This window comes from Homalodisca vitripennis, chromosome 2, assembly GCF_021130785.1.
Source record: "Homalodisca vitripennis isolate AUS2020 chromosome 2, UT_GWSS_2.1, whole genome shotgun sequence".
NCBI classification, from domain to species: domain Eukaryota; kingdom Metazoa; phylum Arthropoda; class Insecta; order Hemiptera; family Cicadellidae; genus Homalodisca; species Homalodisca vitripennis.
In genome coordinates this window covers 20,240,007-20,260,164 of record NC_060208.1, presented here as the reverse complement: position 1 = coordinate 20,260,164, position 20,158 = coordinate 20,240,007, and the positions used below count along the sequence as shown (strand labels likewise).

The following is a 20,158-nucleotide window of genomic DNA, read 5'->3' as shown; positions in this document are numbered from 1 at the left end:
TTACGGCAAGAAGCTTAGAAAATTGTAGGTAGTTCTATAAGGACCCCCGCTGCTTCCGGAGTGACAGGATATTCTGGATGGGTAAGGTAGGGAGTTAAGGGCCGCCTCCTATCGAGATTCATGCGGAAAGGTTTAGGGAACTAATCTCAAGTCATGTGGCCTTGAAAGAAGTACTAATCGACCTATTAATGTCGTTTAACTGCTGATTAATTAGCTGATGTTTGCATTTAACTCCTCAATGTACTAGCTCATTATTACAACTCCTGTGAAATTTGCTAGTACGCATTACATGTTGATTAAATTTTATTTCGATAGTGTTTGTATTTCAGTGATAAAAACATACAATTAGTAGGTTTGTACAGTTTTATGGTAAAAATTTCTTTCTTTAAATAAGTTGAATTAAATTTAAAATGAACTGAATTATAAATGAGAGAGTAATTTTTGCTGTTTTATATATATATATATATATATATATATATATTTATATATATATATATATATATATATATATATATATCATTAAATTTATCATATATAATATATATCACCATTTATCACTATCACTATCAATATATCACCATTTACAGTACGAGTTATAAATTAAGTTTATGATTATGATATAAAGCCTCGTGTGGTGAAATTATACTACTGCTATTTGTCTTATAGACTAACCGAATCTTTGCAGATCATAACCCATAGACCAAAAAACTACTAAGCTTGAAAGTTTTTAGGCTATAAAATGAGCTTATGCAATTTACGACTGACATGAAATTGTGAACTCAGTAAATACCGTAGTGTCCAACCGATACAGGACAAGAACGTAGCCAGGAAAACATTTGGGAGGGGTTTCAGACAACTGATATTTTACCCGAAGTGAACAGAAAGTTAGGTCCCATTTGTTCCTTAAAAAATTCTTGACCCGTTTCCTTGTTGAGCACGACCTTTCATCAGTACATGTCAGTAATACAGAATTATGTAAATATTAATAATCGTTTGCTAAAAAAGTAATTGAGAAATTGGGGTTTCGGACCCCTCGCTGGCTACGTTTTTGATACAGGATACAAATGGAATGGGAATAATAGTTACATTTGTCATTATTCTATGATTGGAAGATGCTTATTATCCAACTTCATTCAATAAGGATGTTTCGATATGGCGGCTGCTCAAAAGAGAATCGTTACATCTCGTAGTATATTAATTATTTCAGAGTAAAATTGAAAATTATTTCAATACTTGACTCATTGATGTATCATGAAGTTTCAAGATGGAGTCGATACAATGTTTTGAGAGGTGTAATTTAAAACAACATAGCACCAATATGTTAACTACTTTAATATATAACTGTAACCGAGGGGATATTTTTTTCAAGGTTAAACATTTTTAATTGTGAAAGATAATTGACTTTGTATATTATAAATTAAATTATTTACATAGTAATATTTAAAAATCACCATCCACTATTTCGGAAGTGTCGACACATGTTTTGAATATCGCTCTTTTAATGTGACTTTAAATGATAATTAAGGCACAGTCCTTCTGGCTCCAACATGCAAACTAAAATAATTCAACTACTCATTATTTAGAAGCCATTTTAAATATTTCCGATCGAATTCCTTCGTCGACACGCTGTGCCTAATTTTTAAGGTTATTCTTTCTACGCAAGTAGCATCTTAATTTACTATACGTTTTTAGTGCAAACGTTTTTAGAAGAAACCAGTTCAATCCTATTTGCAAATATATATGACCTCTCCCGGAATAGAACCGTTGACCTATCATAGGAGCTAAAGCCTTCTTCTACATACAGTGAAAGCCTATCTTACGTTGTAGTGTTTAATGAATTATGGGCATTGTTAAAATAACTTCGAATAGCCGAAATTTCAAAATGTGCCTTCTCATAGTTTCTTGAGGTAGATTACAGAAAAGTTCTAGGAACATTCTTAAATCATGAAGATACAGAAAAGTTCTGGGAACGTTCTTGAATCGTGAAGATACAGAAGAGATCTAGGAACATTCTTGAATCATTCTCGAAGACGCAGAAGAGTTCTAGGAACATTCTTTAATCATGAAGATGCAGAAGAGTCCTAGGAACATTCTTGAATCATGAAGATACAAAAGAGTTCTATTAACATTATTGAATCATGAAGATACAGAAGAGTTCTAGGAACATTCTTGAATTATGAATGTACAAACGAGTTCTAGGAACATTATTGAATCATGAAGATACAAAATGTCGACTACAATAGAGAAGGAGGCAAAGACGAGAATTAAAATAATGAGTCGCTTGGACGGCTCGGTCCCTCTAGGATACACAGCACAGTGCTCTCTGGTGAGCGACAGCCTAAATGCGTTCATTGTGAGTTTTTTGGCCGAGAGGCGCACCGTGACCAATGGTACCAAAAAGCAGATTGTGGGCAATTTGTGTTCCCGTGAAAGCCCAAGGACGTTGGGAACCCCGGACAGAGGACTATTCTTGGACAACTTTCTACTGAAGGTATAACTGAACTTGTAGGCCTCTGTCGTATCTTATTGGACTATTCCGAGTGTCTATATTTTCAATGGGTCCAGGATCAATGAACAGTTAACCTGCCTCTTACAGGATGTCATTGTAACCTCGGCTTGAAGTCCGTGTGTTGGCAAAATTTATTTAACGTCTAAAATTTTAAGACCCTGTTGACTGTTGCGTAAGTTGTCTTTGTTTCTTTACTGTTTTCACTGTTTATGAACTGGCCAAGATCACTGGAAACTCTGGAACCCTGTATATCGAACCCTGTTCTGACAATCCAACCTTTTCTTACTTGTTCCAGGATTAACAGTTTGAGAATCGACAGGCCAAGATTGTCGGAAATCTTGAAACTGAGCCTACTGTAGGATACTCTCCTATATGAAGATTTGGAATGTGTACAGTTTCATTGGAAAGTGTTGAACTGTTCTGAGTATCCGATGTTTTTGCCGGAATTAAAATTTATTTTATCCAATTTTAAGATTTAAGAAAATTCATTTTATGACTAGTACATAATAGTTATTTACAACAATATAAGTTGTACAAATATATGTTATAAGTTTGAAAATAAAACATTTCAAATGAGAATATTTTCAAAAGTATTATACTCTAACTCTTACTCTTTTAAAATATTTTCTCTTTAAGGTTTGTTATGTTTCATTTCACCTTCCGCTTAATGCAGCGTCTGAAATCTGGCATTGTCATAGATTTGACTCCTGGAATTCGGAGTCCGTGTCTGTGTCGAGACCCAATAAGACCGAAACAAGAGTACTTAGTACCGAGTATATTAGTACTTGCCATGATTTCGTTATTCTGGAATGCATAAGGAAATTTTCGGAAATATTTTAATGTATAAAATTATATTGAAAAAGTTTTTTTTTTGTAAAATCGAATTTTAACCTTTCCATAATTCTAAACAAATACTGTCCACAACATTTAATGTATTGTGAATTTTCGTGTTAAACTCCAAAGATTTTACGTTTATTCGCGCCACGTTCAAAAAATCACTTAAAAATATGTTGTTTTAGGTTTTAAAAGTTTAAACGTGCATATTACATGTCTAACGGTAGAATTTGGCTGAGCGTCATAGAAGCCTCATCACTTAGTAGATTGACACAACTTCTCCTTTGTGTGCCAGGAGGATCTAAACATTTCTTTTCTGGGTGATTATGAATCTATTTGAAGGTTTCCTCGATAATAGAATGAGCTAAAGAATTGAAGATTTGCATGCAAACTAAGCTAAGCCTATTACGCAACGTTGCGTGACGTAAAATTGTTAAAATAAATACTGTAGGTTAAATGTAGTGTAAAAACTATTCTATGGCAGAAGAACATGTTTACAAATAGGACATTGAGATTCCACAAAAAACCCAAAAATACATGATTTTTTTGTATTAAATATTAACATTTTTAAGTTCTTCAAGGTGTTTTATTCAGCGAAATAAAAAAAAAAATATTTATGAGAAATATATGCATTGACAATCTATTTTTTCTGCCATATCTAGTAGTAAGTAGATACAAAACATTCATATTATCTATAATCTTCATTTATAGAACGTGGTTTTTGAAGGAGTTAATTACCTGCAATCAAATCGACAAACTATTATTCAGGAAGTTAACAATTTACACTGACTCGTCGTATGAAACCTCAAGGTGTCAAAGTCGTTAAATCAATAAGTTTCAATTTTTATAAATAATGTCTCATATGTTGGAATTAATATTTTGTGTGTAATTCCAACAATTAATGTTGACCCAACAGAACATTGCTGTGGCGTGTACCGAATCTGGTAATGAAAATAACAAATTTAGTCTCTGTCTCGCATTTAAGTTGTTTTATACATTTAAAATATATTCTGTGATTTTTAAGGGTTGGTAGTACGGGACAATATTAGCGATGACGATGTTGGGACTGTTATAACGGCCATGGGTTAGCCCTCAATGAGAGATATGTCTTCATAATGCCTTTTTTGTCTATAGTCACTTTCAAATTATTTTTATGTTTCATGAGTAAAACTGGCCAAATATTAATTGATATTTTAAACCTCAGAATGCGATATTATATAATATTATTCCTGAAATTGAAAACAGCAAAATAGACGGAATCTTAATGGTTGGCATCCGCACGAAATAAGACTAACCTATGTGAATATCGGATCAACTCATCAGACCAGCTCGCCAATTTAATCTCACTGTGACGTGAAGAATGGAATGAATCACTCGCATATTTCCAAAGTTAGAGTAGATGTCAAATTCTTTTCCCCTCAAATAAGATTGTATTCATAATATAAAGAATTTATAATGTCAGAGCAGACGAGCGAGCGGCTTCGGAATGCGCCAACTATGTGACATTTTGCGGAAAGAGGAATGGTCCGAGGTGTGATCCCTGCGGAGTACCGCGCTCGAGTGATAACTGCTTGCCCCCTCCCTCCCCCCACCGCGGCCCAGAGGCTGCCAGACTCCCAGGGACCGCCGAGAGAGCCGCCAGGTGCCACGCAGTCTGATCCCCCGCACACAATATGGCGGCTGTCGCCCGATAATCATTAGTTTTCGCCGGTAATTGTACTCTCTTTGGACTAATCGGTTGCCGATGACTCACACTCCGCGCGTGTTTCCTCGCGATTCCGTAGGTGCTCTCGATTCCCCCGACCGTCAACCTATTTCCAGTTTTCGGTCTCTCGGTCGTAAAATGTGACTTGTTATTGTTTTACTGATCTGCTGAGTTTATTGTTGTTTTTGGTGTTATTGCAGACTACCATCTGTGCTGGCTGTTTCGTCTTCGCTCTCAAAGGTATGTAGTTTTTATTGCGTTTATAGGTTATGTTGTTTTCCTCCGTATATTACAGTTTGTGTTGAAAATTACCATGTTAAAAAAAAAATTGTTTTAGTATACATGTTTGAATTGATACATTCATTCATTCATATCCAATCGATACAATTATGCTATGTTTATTAGCTATGTTTATTAAGGAAATACTTAATAAATTTACTCTAACGAGCTTAGTTTTATTTCATAGAGTTTGCAGTGAAATGCACAAAATAAAGTATGCGAATTGTTCAATTAGAATGTTAATTATACAACCAAACACTTTTTAATTGGTGTACATACAATTTTATTAAAGTTTATTAAGTTTATTTTCATAGTAGTTCATTAGTTTTTTAGTCAATAGTTCGTGTATGACGTTTTTTGACACTGTGCTCATCAACAGGTGTCTAGCTATACCCCTAAATTTTTATAATAGATTTAATTATTCTAATTATCAACTAGTAACATAACCAGATCCGTAGTGATACAGTATTTTTCTTTCTAATAAGGCAATTAATTATGGAGCAGGCACGTAAAGTACATTTTAAGGTTAAAATCGATAAAACATAGAAATTGCCATTTTTAAATGCTATAGCAAACGTATTTATTTTTAGACGTCAAAGTGTCAGGAATGTAGCTCTATCTAAAACATTTTGACGGCTTTGAAAAATCTGATTCCATTCTCTGTTTAGTGCCTTAGAAAAACAAAACCCATTCCGTACAATCCGTCTGGTACTTGGGCATTTCGAATTCATAACAACCACCTGTCGCTTCGGCCTCTTTAAACCGGTGTTAATGCCTAATACATATGTAAATTGACAGGTTGCAAGTTAATCTACGTGGGCAGAATTCCGTGTTGTAGCCCTACTGGGCGGCGTGGCGCGGCGAAATACAATGAATCGAAATCCTCTTTTTGCCCGAACGCCAGTCCAAGGTTTGGTCGGTTTTGAGTCATGCATTAATGCAGTGGTTTTTTAGCGCGTTTCTGGACCTTTTTTTATTTCACCGTGTTTTATGTGGCTGCGGATGCTGTCGTTGTAAATCGTGTGGTAGGCGATCATCTGATATTCTTCACCGCCCCCCCCCAGTCCACCTCCGCATCCTCCCTCGGTCCCTAAGGGCCTAAGGGCACTTCTGATAAAGTTAATTATATCCGCCTTGAACCTCATTTTGCATGCGACGCGACGTTGAGATTTGTTTGCAGTCCTGCAGCTCTTTTTTAGAACCTCTAAAGATTTGCTTGGAGACAAGCCTTCCAGAGTTACAGGAAACAAAAATCTAATATCTAAAATATATCTAATATCTAAAAATATTTGTGTTCAAATGTATTTCTTTATAGTGTAATGGTCTATATACTAAAAGCTCAGAAAGATTCGTTTCAAAATATCTCTTCAACCACAAAAAGGCGTTGTTATTTTATTTTGATTGGGCAGTGTATACAACGTTTAGTTACTGGATTTGCAAATTTTACCAGAAATAATAATATTTGCCATATTTATATTTAGTGCGAGAAAAATTATGATTTATAGTCAAGACAGTGCTCGTAGGAACAAAACACCTCAAATTTTGGACATTTTTACATATTGTCAACTGGTATAGAAAATAAATTATTCACAATACGAGATTCTAGTTCATAGTATCCACACTTGCTCCTAGATAAAACTTCGTGTAAGTCCACAGTCTCGATAAATTTAATAAAAATGTAAATGAAATAAAACTTGTACGTTTAAAAAAGATAATTTATTTTATTGATGATGTAGTTTGTATTATCTTTTACAATTTATCAATATCTTCAACAAAATATATCTTATAAAATCGATAAGTCCAAAAAGAACAGTTTTTTAGTTATATTATGTTTTAAAATTATTAAATATGGAAAATGCCACGTAATGGAACAAGATTGTGTGGAGATAATTATAAATTTTATGTTCATACCGAAATTTAATGTTTAAAAGTCTGAACGAGAATTAATGTCACACTTATGTCAATTCAATAATTATCTATTTCTCTAACATGATGCGAGTTACAAATAGGCAGAAGTTTATTATAGGTATTTACCTCAAGTGAGACATAAATTAGATAAATTGCTCACCGTCTTGAATCGTTTTCCAAATCCAACTGCTTTACAAATTTGTATCATACGTGTGTTGTCTAAAACAATTTCATTAAAACGTATGAAATAATATGTGTAGTGAACGTATTAAAATGTTTTCCTCTAATGTATTTTCGCACATTTACGGTATGTTGACTTTACATTATTTCTTAGACCAGCAGAGTTGACCTCAACTGCACAAAAACAAAAATAGTAAGGGCAAGTAATGTCACAGAAAATTTTATTTTTGGCTTGAAAACATTTTTTTAATCACCATATGAAAAGATCTAACTGTGTAAGTTCAAATGGTCTGAATTACCATTTTATTAGGGTCTGGTTTCAGGTTTTTTTTTAGGTTACATGGAAAATATTACAAATAATCTCCGTGATGTTGGCATTGCATTGAAAGAATAAAATCTACAAGAAATGTCGGGAATTGTCACCTAAGTAACTGCAAGTGTGCCTGGCTTGTTCAGCGCTCTTGGAAAATAAACGGTCCAATCGACCGACCATAAATAACCCCACACTATTCATTAATGCAAAATCGTTGTTGAAAGTGAGGTTTGGCCGACCTATTAGTATTCATTCACTTCTGTCATCGTAAATTGTTAATTTCATCACGACTAAATTGAGGATCATCTGTGGATAAATTGTGTTTAAAGATTTGTCTATTATAATATGAAAAGTTCGAGCGAAGTGTCTGTTCAATTTTTGAAATCTTCATCTATAGACTAACCGCATGACAATAAATATTATTCGAATTTTATCACATGAAATAATTCTTTTGTATCATAAAAGACTGTATATTTTAATAGGTGGAATGTAATTTTTTACTATAACACTAGAAAATCAATAATTCTTTGTAGTGAAAACGCAAAATTGAAGTTCGCCAATTCATTCCTATAAACCAAATTCACATAAATGATTTCTTACATTGAAATATAAGAACAGAATTATAAAGTAAATTAAAAAAATGTTTTTTTTTTTCGCAAATGCCTCAGTACTATGAACGTATTAGACTTATAATAATTACAGAAATTTTAAGAACAATATTTTTAGTACAGACACGTTTTTGAAAATCCTTAACACAGCAATAAAATCAAACACAAGTAGTATATATTCAAAATATCCACACGATCGGCCAACGCGCTTTGCTGCAAATGTGGAGATGAAGGGCAAACAAAATGAGTCTAAATCAAAACAAGATCTTTTTTGATAGATTAACAATAAATAACGACGTCATTCGTCAATTAACTAAACATCAAGACGAAAACTCTTAGGCAAGACAGTTTTAGTTTCACATCAGTTCAATCCAGCCAAAGAGCAGTAAAATGTGATGTGACACTAAAATCATGGGACGGGCCCGAGCTCGTGTTTCGAGTGGCGTTTACCATAAATTTAACTTTAATAGTCAATGAATTATTTACTACCAATCACGGTGGCCACCGGCCGTTATAATACCTCTCTAACGAGTGCTATAATTGATGTAATTGATTTACTTTACACCTTTGCCATGTTTTTGATGTCGCGTTCGTTTATTGCCATAGCTTTTAAAGGGTTTATGTTATTTTCCAAGAACTGTTCATGTTTCTTTTTATGTAGGCACGGGTGGGTGGGCTTAGTACAAAATGTATTGTACCTCTTTACGCATTTGCCTTTTTCCATTTTGATCTGTTTATTTATTAGTGAACTTCCAATAGGAAAATGAACTATTGCTCTAGTACTAAAAAAAAAATACTAGTACCCGAATTGGGAACATTGAATAAGAGCCGATCCAAGACCTAACACACGTTTTCATTGTATCCAAAATTAAATTCAAAGATTCTAAGGGTCGCTTGTAAAAGTCCGCAACTCTGGCATGGTCAATGTTTCTCAAAGTATAAATAAGGCAATTATATGTATAATTGTAAATAGTCTTTGTATAATTATAAATATAAGCTCCTCAGCGTCTTCCTAATATAAACTTTTTTACAGAAAACATAATTTTAATTTTTCCCCGCACAACTGGATAAATTCAATGAAAACTATTTTGAAATTCGTATAAAGTAAGCGAAATGAAATTAAGGAGAATTATTGTTTTATTTAAACGTATTACTCAGTTTTAAATAATTTTTGACTTATACTTTATTATTTAGTTTTTTACGGAATTATATGTTTATGTTTTTATTGCAAGAAAAGTTTACATTAGAGTTTTGATTGTTTGGAATTAATATTTTTAGTTAGGTCACTCACATTTTTATCTTGTTATTGAGAAAATAAAACAATGTTATCCTATCCTTTCCTGAGACAGTTTTATAAACAAGATTTTACGAATAATTTACTGGTTATAAAATGTTGAACTATTGTCTGACCTTTTGATTTTGTAAATTTACCTGACGGAGATGAATTAATTTAACCTTGAGATCGAATCTAATCGACCCTTAATTGAATAGCTCTATATTGACTATTGTAGATACCATATTAACTCTTCAATACCACCACACTAATCGTATTAGATCTTCAGTTGTATCAATTTTCATATTTTTCCGACAATTAATATTTCTAATACTTTTGTTATGGATCCCAATTGTTGAAGTTATTATTAGTTGACAAAGACAATTTTTCATAAATTCAGGTAAAATTTAAATGAAGTTTACTCACAAAACTCTGTTCTGGTTGTTGTGTGTTGCTCGAGAATAGTTTGTCAAATATGTCTAGAAATCTCCCTAACACGGGACTTTTCCAATAACCTTCAAGAAGCATTACAGAGCAGGTTTTAAACAACTATGATTTTAGAATTATGCCTAAATTTAATCGAAAATAACTACCTTAGTAAATGGGTGTATAAACTCTTCTAGCTGACAAAATATTTACTGTCCAAGCTGTGGAATGGATATTGACGAGGATCCGAAAATGTTGAGTCTGCAACGCAGATAATGGAATTGTCCAGTAAAGCCGAATTAACGTAAAACCTTTCGTCACACAATAAGCGTGTACGGCGGTTATCGCAGGATAAAGCAACCAAATGGAGCAACGTTGAGCGTGGCTGCTGCTTGGATGGATGACCGCTGAGCGATCCTGTCCTTGCAAGCAGCCGTTTTCCCAGCCGTTGGTGGTGGTTCGAAATCACCTTTAAGACGTTGGTCTACAGGATGAGTGTTAGAGAGGAATTCCTAGCAGTGACTACACCTGGTAAAATAAGACATTGTTTAATAAAATTAATTAATTTTAAATATCATCAGGTCATTGCGAGTCCGTCAGCATCGAATTAAGTATCATTAGAGCGAAAATTGTGTCCAGTAGCACCAATTTCGGCATCCCTGGTGAGTAAAGCTGTTTTAATCCGAAAAGCGAATTCGTCCGATAGTTCCGAATTCGTATCGGGCTCGTCCAACAGCGCCGAATAAATTTTAATTTACTATTGTTCTACGTTTAAAACCATTGTCATTGTTATTATAACAGGGTGTTAATTTCATATTTCGATATTGGAGAATTCGGCGATAAATGACCACCGATTCTGACACCACGCTAAGCATTCTCTACCATTCACTGTCGAAGAGGATAATGCAAGCTTTCCACGACCAGCCTCGTTACGCAATACAATCGCAACAATTGCCACGAGACTAATAGGTCTGAGCGTCAGTGTAAATCACTAACTGTAATAGGGCAAAGGGCATTTCATTACAACACGTACTTACTTCATATCAAACTGTAATAGGAGTTACATTCTTGCCTAATAATTTTGTCACAATTTTATGGTGGTAGATTTTGAAAATATGGTATTTTGTGACTTTTATTATACCATTTCAAGTTTGGATATAAATGGATAAGAAATATAAATTTCAAAATAATAAAAACATTTTTGGCGTACATTTTACATGCTATAATTTTTTTTAAACCTTTAAAGGTCAAAAAGACGAAAATGCAAATTTTATGCGATGTATCTTCCTAAGTATGGAACATATGGCTAACTGGCTAAATGAATTTATGTATCATAGTAAAACGTTATACCGCCTGTGAGTTCTTGCCTTAGTCCATAGGAAATTTAAACTGTATATCGGTATTAATTAAGGCATTAAATTACCAGTATTAAAAGTTTCATTTTTAAAGATCATGGACTTGTATAGCAATAAAATAAGAGCAACCATGATAAAAAGGTTTTTGCGATGGAAAAATTGTGATGGAACAGGATTGTTTCAGGATATTTTCCATTGTGTAGTAATACAATCAATAACAGTACGTTTCCAGATCTGCAATCAGATCTCTTCATCATTAATGACTAAACTAATGCATGACTACAATCTAGGTTAAACTAACAAAACATACCAGAGCGTTGTGACACGCAGAAGTCTAGTCATTTCATTAGTTTAGTAATTAACCTGAAGAAGAGATCAGACTTCAGATCGCGAAACGTAGTGTTACTGATTGTACTGTATCACTGAACGATGGCAAATGTCCGGAAAAATCTCTTTTCCTTCATAAATGTCTGAGTTAAAAATGGTAACAATGTAACGTTCAATATTGTAGCATAAGAGCCGAAAACCAATATGAATCGTATAAGCACACAACCTTGGTTTTACTTGGTACCAATGAAGAAATTTCCTCTTGGTAAGAAAACAAACAGCTGTGCTATTTAAGGAGACAAAATGTTGCTACTTTGAGGGTCTGTATGTGGTTATCTGACGCTGAATTTTACATTTATTTACTTGTCTTACTTTTCTTTTAAGTAGTTTCAAACTAAGAAAATTATGATCCGAGAATATAAATACAATTTGATAGTTTTAAATCTTTTTGATACCCTCCCATTTCGACCACATCCAAAACAAGCCTGGCTGTGGTCTGACTGATGTACAGGGTGAAAATACAAAGTTACCAGAAAAGTACAAATACCTTATTTCTACAAAGTACTATATTATTAATGTAATTATTATTATTTATTTTTAATTGTTAATTTAAAGAGTATCTAGCCTACAATAGGTGCTCAAAGTGGCTTCCACGTTGTTCTATACAAACATCGTCTTAAAAAATTGCAAGTGACAACTGACTTATGAGCCATTCTGTATTTCTAAGAAACATTTATCTACCAAATGAAATACCAGGTTGTGTGCGTATGCAGTGTAAATTGCTATTAGTTCCCAGCTCATTTACTATTAAATTTAATAACGACATTGAACTTCAAATAGGTGTCCTTTTATCCACTCATAATATCGCACCTGGCATTAAAAGTGGCACAACTCATAAATTGGCGTTTTTGTGTTATGCCAGTTTGCTGCTTTCCAACAATATTCTCTAGTCTACACTGACTCTCGCAGTCCTAGTATAATTAATTAGTCACTGCATCACAGCACTCGTCTTAGTTTCCCTCTAATAATAGCTTGTAATAGTGTTGTGTTATACCCTGAGCAATTATGGTGGCTGTTGGACTTTAGGTCATCGAGGAGAATGTGTCCTTTGATTTTGAAGACTGGCATGATTTGTTTTATGCAGTTTTTCTTCTTCAGGCATATAAACTTTTGTATCACAAGTAAAGTGGAGTACTAGCAATTTTTCAGTTTTACCTCTTTTTAACTGCAAAATGCTTTAAAGACTAGTTTATTGTGCCAGTTGTCATGCAAAATCATTTCAAACCCTGAGCGAAAGAAATTGAGCAAGAAAACTTCTATTTTCGAATTACACTTTGCTTGGAAATGACTCACACGCTTAGAAATTTTACGGTTAAACTGTTCAACGCTTATTCATAATGGTGGTCGAAAAGGGTGTCTCCACCCCATTCCAGGTTTACGAGGTGTCCGAGCCATTGACAAGACCCGTGTTGTATGTTGTCCCTCATTCACTCTGTCACCAGCCTCACATGCGGTCGAGTTCACACCTAGGCGAGGCGGCCTCGGCACAAAGGGCGGCCCAGGTGGCAGGTCATTCATGTTCCTGAATGGAAGCCCAGGATGTAACTGCCCAGACGGAAAACTAAGGGCGACATACTACAATAGGGAGGATCCCGGGCCTTGTTTTTGTCACTTGTTTACAGAGAGGAATGTGCCGAAAGCAGGGCCGTAGCTAGAATAACGGGTGCCCGAGAAAGGAACGATATATCGGAGGGAGAGAGTACTATCACTATTATCTTGAGGCCGAGAATAATCACTAGAATTTGTAGCCAGTGCCGTAAACGGAATTAGAATTTGTGTTTGGGTGGATGATGGGGGGGGGGGGGTAAAATTCTGTTCGGAGAACTGTGAAAGCAACAACACTGATTACTCACTTTACCGTCTTGCTTTAAATTTGGTGTTTAAGGTGATTCAAAGGATCTATGTTTATTATTTGACCACTCACTCATTATGGGGGTTGGTATGATGAATACTGACTAAAATACTGACCACATCCTATGCCTCTCTTGGGGTCAAGTTTATCTCCTTTAATTGTTTTGCGTTACTAAATAAATACTCGCAAAGATTTTAATCGTTCCAGATTAGCGTTCATAAAGAAACTACTTAAATATGTAAGTTTACTTGCTATATTTAACCACTGTCTGCAAATCATTGCGCTATTACAAAGTTGTGCTTTTGCAAAGTTATATTGTTTTGAGAGGAACTAAAACCTCGCATATTTTTGGATTTAAAGGTTGGTTCAAGGAGCGTTATCTATTTCGAATATCTTTATGGAACCGTAAGTTTCGACTAGTAAATATTAAAAATTGAAAACATTACTTTCATTGCCTTTCAAGAAAACGTTCAGATCTAAAAGGATTAAAGACCATCGACTAAATCTCCGTATTATCAACTATATGAAAGTCGAATTTAGCTAAAACCCGCAAGTTTCGACTAATAAATATTGAAAAAAGAAAACATTAAGGCAAGTGTGTTTATGAAAAGACTATCACTGATATTTAGTCCTTATCTTCTACCTGTAATTGTGAAGACTCTTCGTCTTCGATTTATTCTTCGTAAATGGAGGTTCCGATTGTCCTTTTTAACAAGAATTGATCGTGAACCAAGTTTAAAACCCAGTGGCATGATTAGGACTAGATTTGGTGAAGGAGTTAAATCAAATTGAAATGTACACCACTATATTTGTAGGTATGAAACAAATCTCAATAACATGATAACACGATTGCTGTTGAAGAGATTGTGCCAAGTAGGCTACAGAATAGGTGATCGACCAAGTAATCCTTCGTGCTAGTGTACAACTGCTCCAATCCTATATGACGTCATAAACCGTAGTCCATTCACAAGCTTAAGGACAGATTAGAGGTAATGCGATTAGCTGAAATATCGCGTTACAGCAGAGTCCGGTTACTGAAGACAGCACGAATCTCGGGGGCCCCACATAGTCGTCACAAGTAAATAGCAACATAATAGTCCTTACGGCTCAATCGCAAGAAGTAGGTAAATGTTGTGACAACTGAAACATTATCAATTTACTATCTTCAATGTTTTTTCTTCAAATGGCCTCTTTAATCGATTTCATAAAATTTCTTATCTATTTAATATTTATGGTATTTACCATCCGGGAATATCTTTTATGGGTTTTCCAAAACCAACACTAGACGCGATGGTTCTGTACGTCAGGTCCTTGCCCTGTCATTATCTCTTATCATGACGGTATCAGAAAGGTACACAAGTCTCTTTTTAGGAGGATTTGCAGATTGTCTGAATAAACAGGGTGATTATGTAACTGCAACTTACTCGTATTTGGAGCAATATTTTACAGTGCCCAAGAAACTTTGTAAAATTGAGAAATTGCAATTTTTATGTTTGCAACACACGATCGGTATGTAACTGCAACTTACTCGTATTTGGAGCAATATTTTACAGTGCCCAAGAAACTTTGTAAAATTGAGAAATTGCAATTTTTTATGTTTGCAACACACGATCGGTATGTAACTGCAACTTACTCGTATTTGGAGCAATATTTTACAGTGCCCAAGAAACTTTGTAAAATTGAGAAATTGCAATTTTTATGTTTGCAACACACGATCGGTATGTAACTGCAACTTACTCGTATTTGGAGCAATATTTTACAGTGCCCAAGAAACTTTGTAAAATTGAGAAATTATTATTTTTATGTTTGCAACACACGATCGGTATGTAACTGCAACTTACTCGTATTTGGAGCAATATTTTACAGTGCCCAAGAAACTTTGTAAAATTGAGAAATTATTATTTTTATGTTTGCAACACACGATCGGTATGTAACTGCAACTTACTCGTATTTGGAGCAATATTTTACAGTGCCCAAGAAACTTTGTAAAATTGAGAAATTGTTATTTTTATGTTTGCAACACACGATCGGTATGTAACTGCAACTTACTCGTATTTGGAGCAATATTTTACAGTGCCCAAGAAACTTTGTAAAATTGAGAAATTGTTATTTTTATGTTTGCAACACACGATCGGTATGTAACTGCAACTTACTCGTATTTGGAGCAATATTTTACAGTGCCCAAGAAACTTTGTAAAATTGAGAAATTGTTATTTATATGTTTGCAACACACGATCGGTATGTAACTGCAACTTACTCGTATTTGGAGCAATATTTTACAGTGCCCAAGAAACTTTGTAAAATTGAGAAATTGTTATTTATATGTTTGCAACACACGATCGGTATGTAACTGCAACTTACTCGTATTTGGAGCAATATTTTACAGTGCCCAAGAAACTTTGTAAAATTGAGAAATTGTTATTTATATGTTTGCAACACACGATCGGTATGTAACTGCAACTTACTCGTATTTGGAGCAATATTTTACAGTGCCCAAGAAACTTTGTAAAATTGAGAAATTGTTATTTTTATGTTTGCAACACACGATCGGTATGTAACTGCAACTTACTCGTATTTGGAGCAATATTTTACAGTGCCCAAGAAACTTTGTAAAATTGAGAAATTGTTATTTTTATGTTTGCAACACACGATCGGTATGTAACTGCAACTTACTCGTATTTGGAGCAATATTTTACAGTGCCCAAGAAACTTTGTAAAATTGAGAAATTGCTATTTTTATGTTTGCAACACACGTTCGGTATGTAACTGCAACTTACTCGTATTTGGAGCAATATTTTACAGTGCCCAAGAAACTTTGTAAAATTGAGTAATTGTTATTTTTATGTTTGCAACACACGATCGGTATGTAACTGCAACTTACTCGTATTTGGAGCAATATTTTACAGTGCCCAAGAAACTTTGTAAAATTGAGAAATTGTTATTTTTATGTTTGCAACACACGATCGGTATGTAACTGCAACTTACTCGTATTTGGAGCAATATTTTACAGTGCCCAAGAAACTTTGTAAAATTGAGAAATTATTATTTTTATGTTTGCAACACACGTTCGGTATGTAACTGCAACTTACTCGTATTTGGAGCAATATTTTACAGTGCCCAAGAAACTTTGTAAAATTGAGAAATTATTATTTTTATGTTTGCAACACACGTTCGGTATGTAACTGCAACTTACTCGTATTTGGAGCAATATTTTACAGTGCCCAAGAAACTTTGTAAAATTGAGAAATTGCAATTTTTATGTTTGCAACACACGATCGGTATGTAACTGCAACTTACTCGTATTTGGACCAATATTTTACAGTGCCCAAGAAACTTTGTAAAATTGAGAAATTGCAATTTTTATGTTTGCAACACACGATCGGTATGTAACTGCAACTTACTCGTATTTGGAGCAATATTTTACAGTGCCCAAGAAACTTTGTAAAATTGAGAAATTGCAATTTTTATGTTTGCAACACACGATCGGTATGTAACTGCAACTTACTCGTATTTGGAGCAATATTTTACAGTGCCCAAGAAACTTTGTAAAATTGAGAAATTATTATTTTTATGTTTGCAACACACGATCGGTATGTAACTGCATCTTACTCGTATTTGGAGCAATATTTTACAGTGCCCAAGAAACTTTGTAAAATTGAGAAATTATTATTTTTATGTTTGCAACACACGATCGGTATGTAACTGCAACTTACTCGTATTTGGAGCAATATTTTACAGTGCCCAAGAAACTTTGTAAAATTGAGAAATTGTTATTTTTATGTTTGCAACACACGATCGGTATGTAACTGCAACTTACTCGTATTTGGAGCAATATTTTACAGTGCCCAAGAAACTTTGTAAAATTGAGAAATTGCAATTTTTATGTTTGCAACACACGATCGGTATGTAACTGCAACTTACTCGTATTTGGAGCAATATTTTACAGTGCCCAAGAAACTTAGTAAAATTGAGAAATTGCAATTTTTATGTTTGCAACACACGATCGGTATGTAACTGCAACTTACTCGTATTTGGAGCAATATTTTACAGTGCCCAAGAAACTTTGTAAAATTGAGAAATTGTTATTTTTATGTTTGCAACACACGATCGGTATGTAACTGCAACTTACTCGTATTTGGAGCAATATTTTACAGTGCCCAAGAAACTTTGTAAAATTGAGAAATTGCAATTTTTATGTTTGCAACACACGATCGGTATGTAACTGCAACTTACTCGTATTTGGAGCAATATTTTACAGTGCCCAAGAAACTTTGTAAAATTGAGAAATTGCAATTTTTATGTTTGCAACACACGATCGGTATGTAACTGCAACTTACTCGTATTTGGAGCAATATTTTACAGTGCCCAAGAAACTTTGTAAAATTGAGAAATTGTTATTTTTATGTTTGCAACACACGATCGGTATGTAACTGCAACTTACTCGTATTTGGAGCAATATTTTACAGTGCCCAAGAAACTTTGTAAAATTGAGAAATTGCAATTTTTATGTTTGCAACACACGATCGGTATGTAACTGCAACTTACTCGTATTTGGAGCAATATTTTACAGTGCCCAAGAAACTTTGTAAAATTGAGAAATTGCAATTTTTATGTTTGCAACACACGATCGGTATGTAACTGCAACTTACTCGTATTTGGAGCAATATTTTACAGTGCCCAAGAAACTTTGTAAAATTGAGAAATTATTATTTTTATGTTTGCAACACACGATCGGTTTTTGTGCATTTTGGCATTTTCGGTATTTTGTGGCAACAGTTCTATCAATTGCTACTGATAGCTTCCCTGTATTATTAGTGAACCTCCATAGGAAAAGTTGGCACTCCCATTAACACCAAGTCCGGAGATTGAATTACGTACCGATTATAATCTCTTGAACAGTTTTTTAGTTGTTATATTGAAGATGGTGTTTGTATTGGCTACTAGGAGCTTAATTACATTTTAAACACTTAAACCAATACTTAAAACTTTTGTTTTTTTTTTTATAGAATTAATACGGCCGATTTTTCTTTTCTGTTGAATTTTATGTGGGAGCAATGTTCTTTATATCTTGTATGAATTTTTCTTTTTGTCTGTCCAATGTATTTTTTGTTGCAGTCGTCACATTTTATTTGATATAAGCCTGATTTATTAATTTTTCTTCTAACCTTTTGGATTTTTCAATTTATTCTTCAAGTTACTTGTTGTTTTATAAGTGACATTTTTATTTGTATTTTTGTACATTTTTCGATAAATTTGTCCATTTAGTGCTAATCCAATTTGTGTTTGTGTTTTAATAGATAAACGTCTTTGACTTTTTGTCATGTTTTTTTAGCTTTTTTAAACATATATTCAGCTAAATTCGTTTTATATCCATTACAAACAGCAACTTTTTTATATACTGAAGTTATTTTATAAATCTTTCTTGCGATAGAGGAGTGTTTAATAATCTATAAATCAATGAATGGAAGACTGCTCGTTTTTGTGAATGATTTGTTATAAAACGATCAGTGTGGGTTGGTTTACGATATATATCGAACTCTAATCGCTTTGAAATTATGTTTTTGATTACTAATATATCCAAAAAAAAGAGAAGTGATTTGTTGGATTCAATTTTATGAGTAAATTTAATGCTGGAGTAAAATGAATGTAGTTTATTTATAAAGTTATCAAGGTTTTCATTTATGTTGAACACAGCAAATATATCGTCAATCATTGGTTTATGTGTTTTAAATGTAATTAAGTTTTTTAGTTGTTTTGTTATTTCATTAAAATCTGTCAATAACAATTGCTTACCAAATCCTGTGCAACCTGTGCAAGTTTGACGTAATGGGGGTAAAAAACCTGAATTCAAAAAAGTGCAGTTTGTAATTCCTTTTTTATTTAAGCAATTCTTTAAATAGGACAAATAAAAAATTGTCATCGAATTGCCAGCACAACACCTCTACAGATTACGTAGCTATGGTTGGAAGGGTTGATTCAATTTTAATGTAGAATTTAAGTTTGCTTTCCTTTTATTGCAGTGTAATATGACTCCATATTCCAGGAGCCAAGTCTGAGACAACAATAAAAGGAAGGTGAAATTCAACATTCAAATCAGCATCTCTGAAGACCAAATCTTGTGATTTTTCACTAAAGAATGTTCAAGGTTTGTTCATCTATGCTTGGTTTTCAATTCCCGCGACAGACTGTAAAATCGTTATCGGATGGAGGGCACAAATAGTTAAGCACCGTCTATTGCAGCGCGTCCTTCGAAATGGAGGGCGTTTCGGTAACGTTTCTCCGGACTTCGTCAGGTGGCCGGCGCGCGGGCGCTGGTCTGCACCGGTCCGCCTACCGATCCACCCTGGTACCGTTTTATAGTCTCTTGCCACAGTCCAACTTGTTGTCACTTTAGCGGACTGTGCGCCGTAAATCCAGCGAAAGTGGCCTAATGAATAAGCAAGTGGTCGGGAACATATAGTCCTCAGTTCCTGTGACAAGAGTGTCGGTGTTTATGAGAGAGTCTCCTCCGACGCGAGAACGCTATCGG

General features: G+C 34.1%; 1 protein-coding gene across 1 annotated transcript in view; it reads left to right on the top strand.

Annotated features, from left to right (window-relative positions):
• Positions 1 to 4,964: 4,964 nt before the first annotated feature.
• The window catches only part of LOC124353634 (noggin-like), a 41,378-nt gene continuing 26,184 nt past the window's right edge, over positions 4,965 to 20,158 (top strand). Inside the window, exon 1 of the mRNA XM_046803565.1 lies at positions 4,965 to 5,288. The gene's annotated coding sequence lies outside the window, so the exon portion shown is untranslated. The remainder of the gene's footprint in view (positions 5,289 to 20,158) is intronic.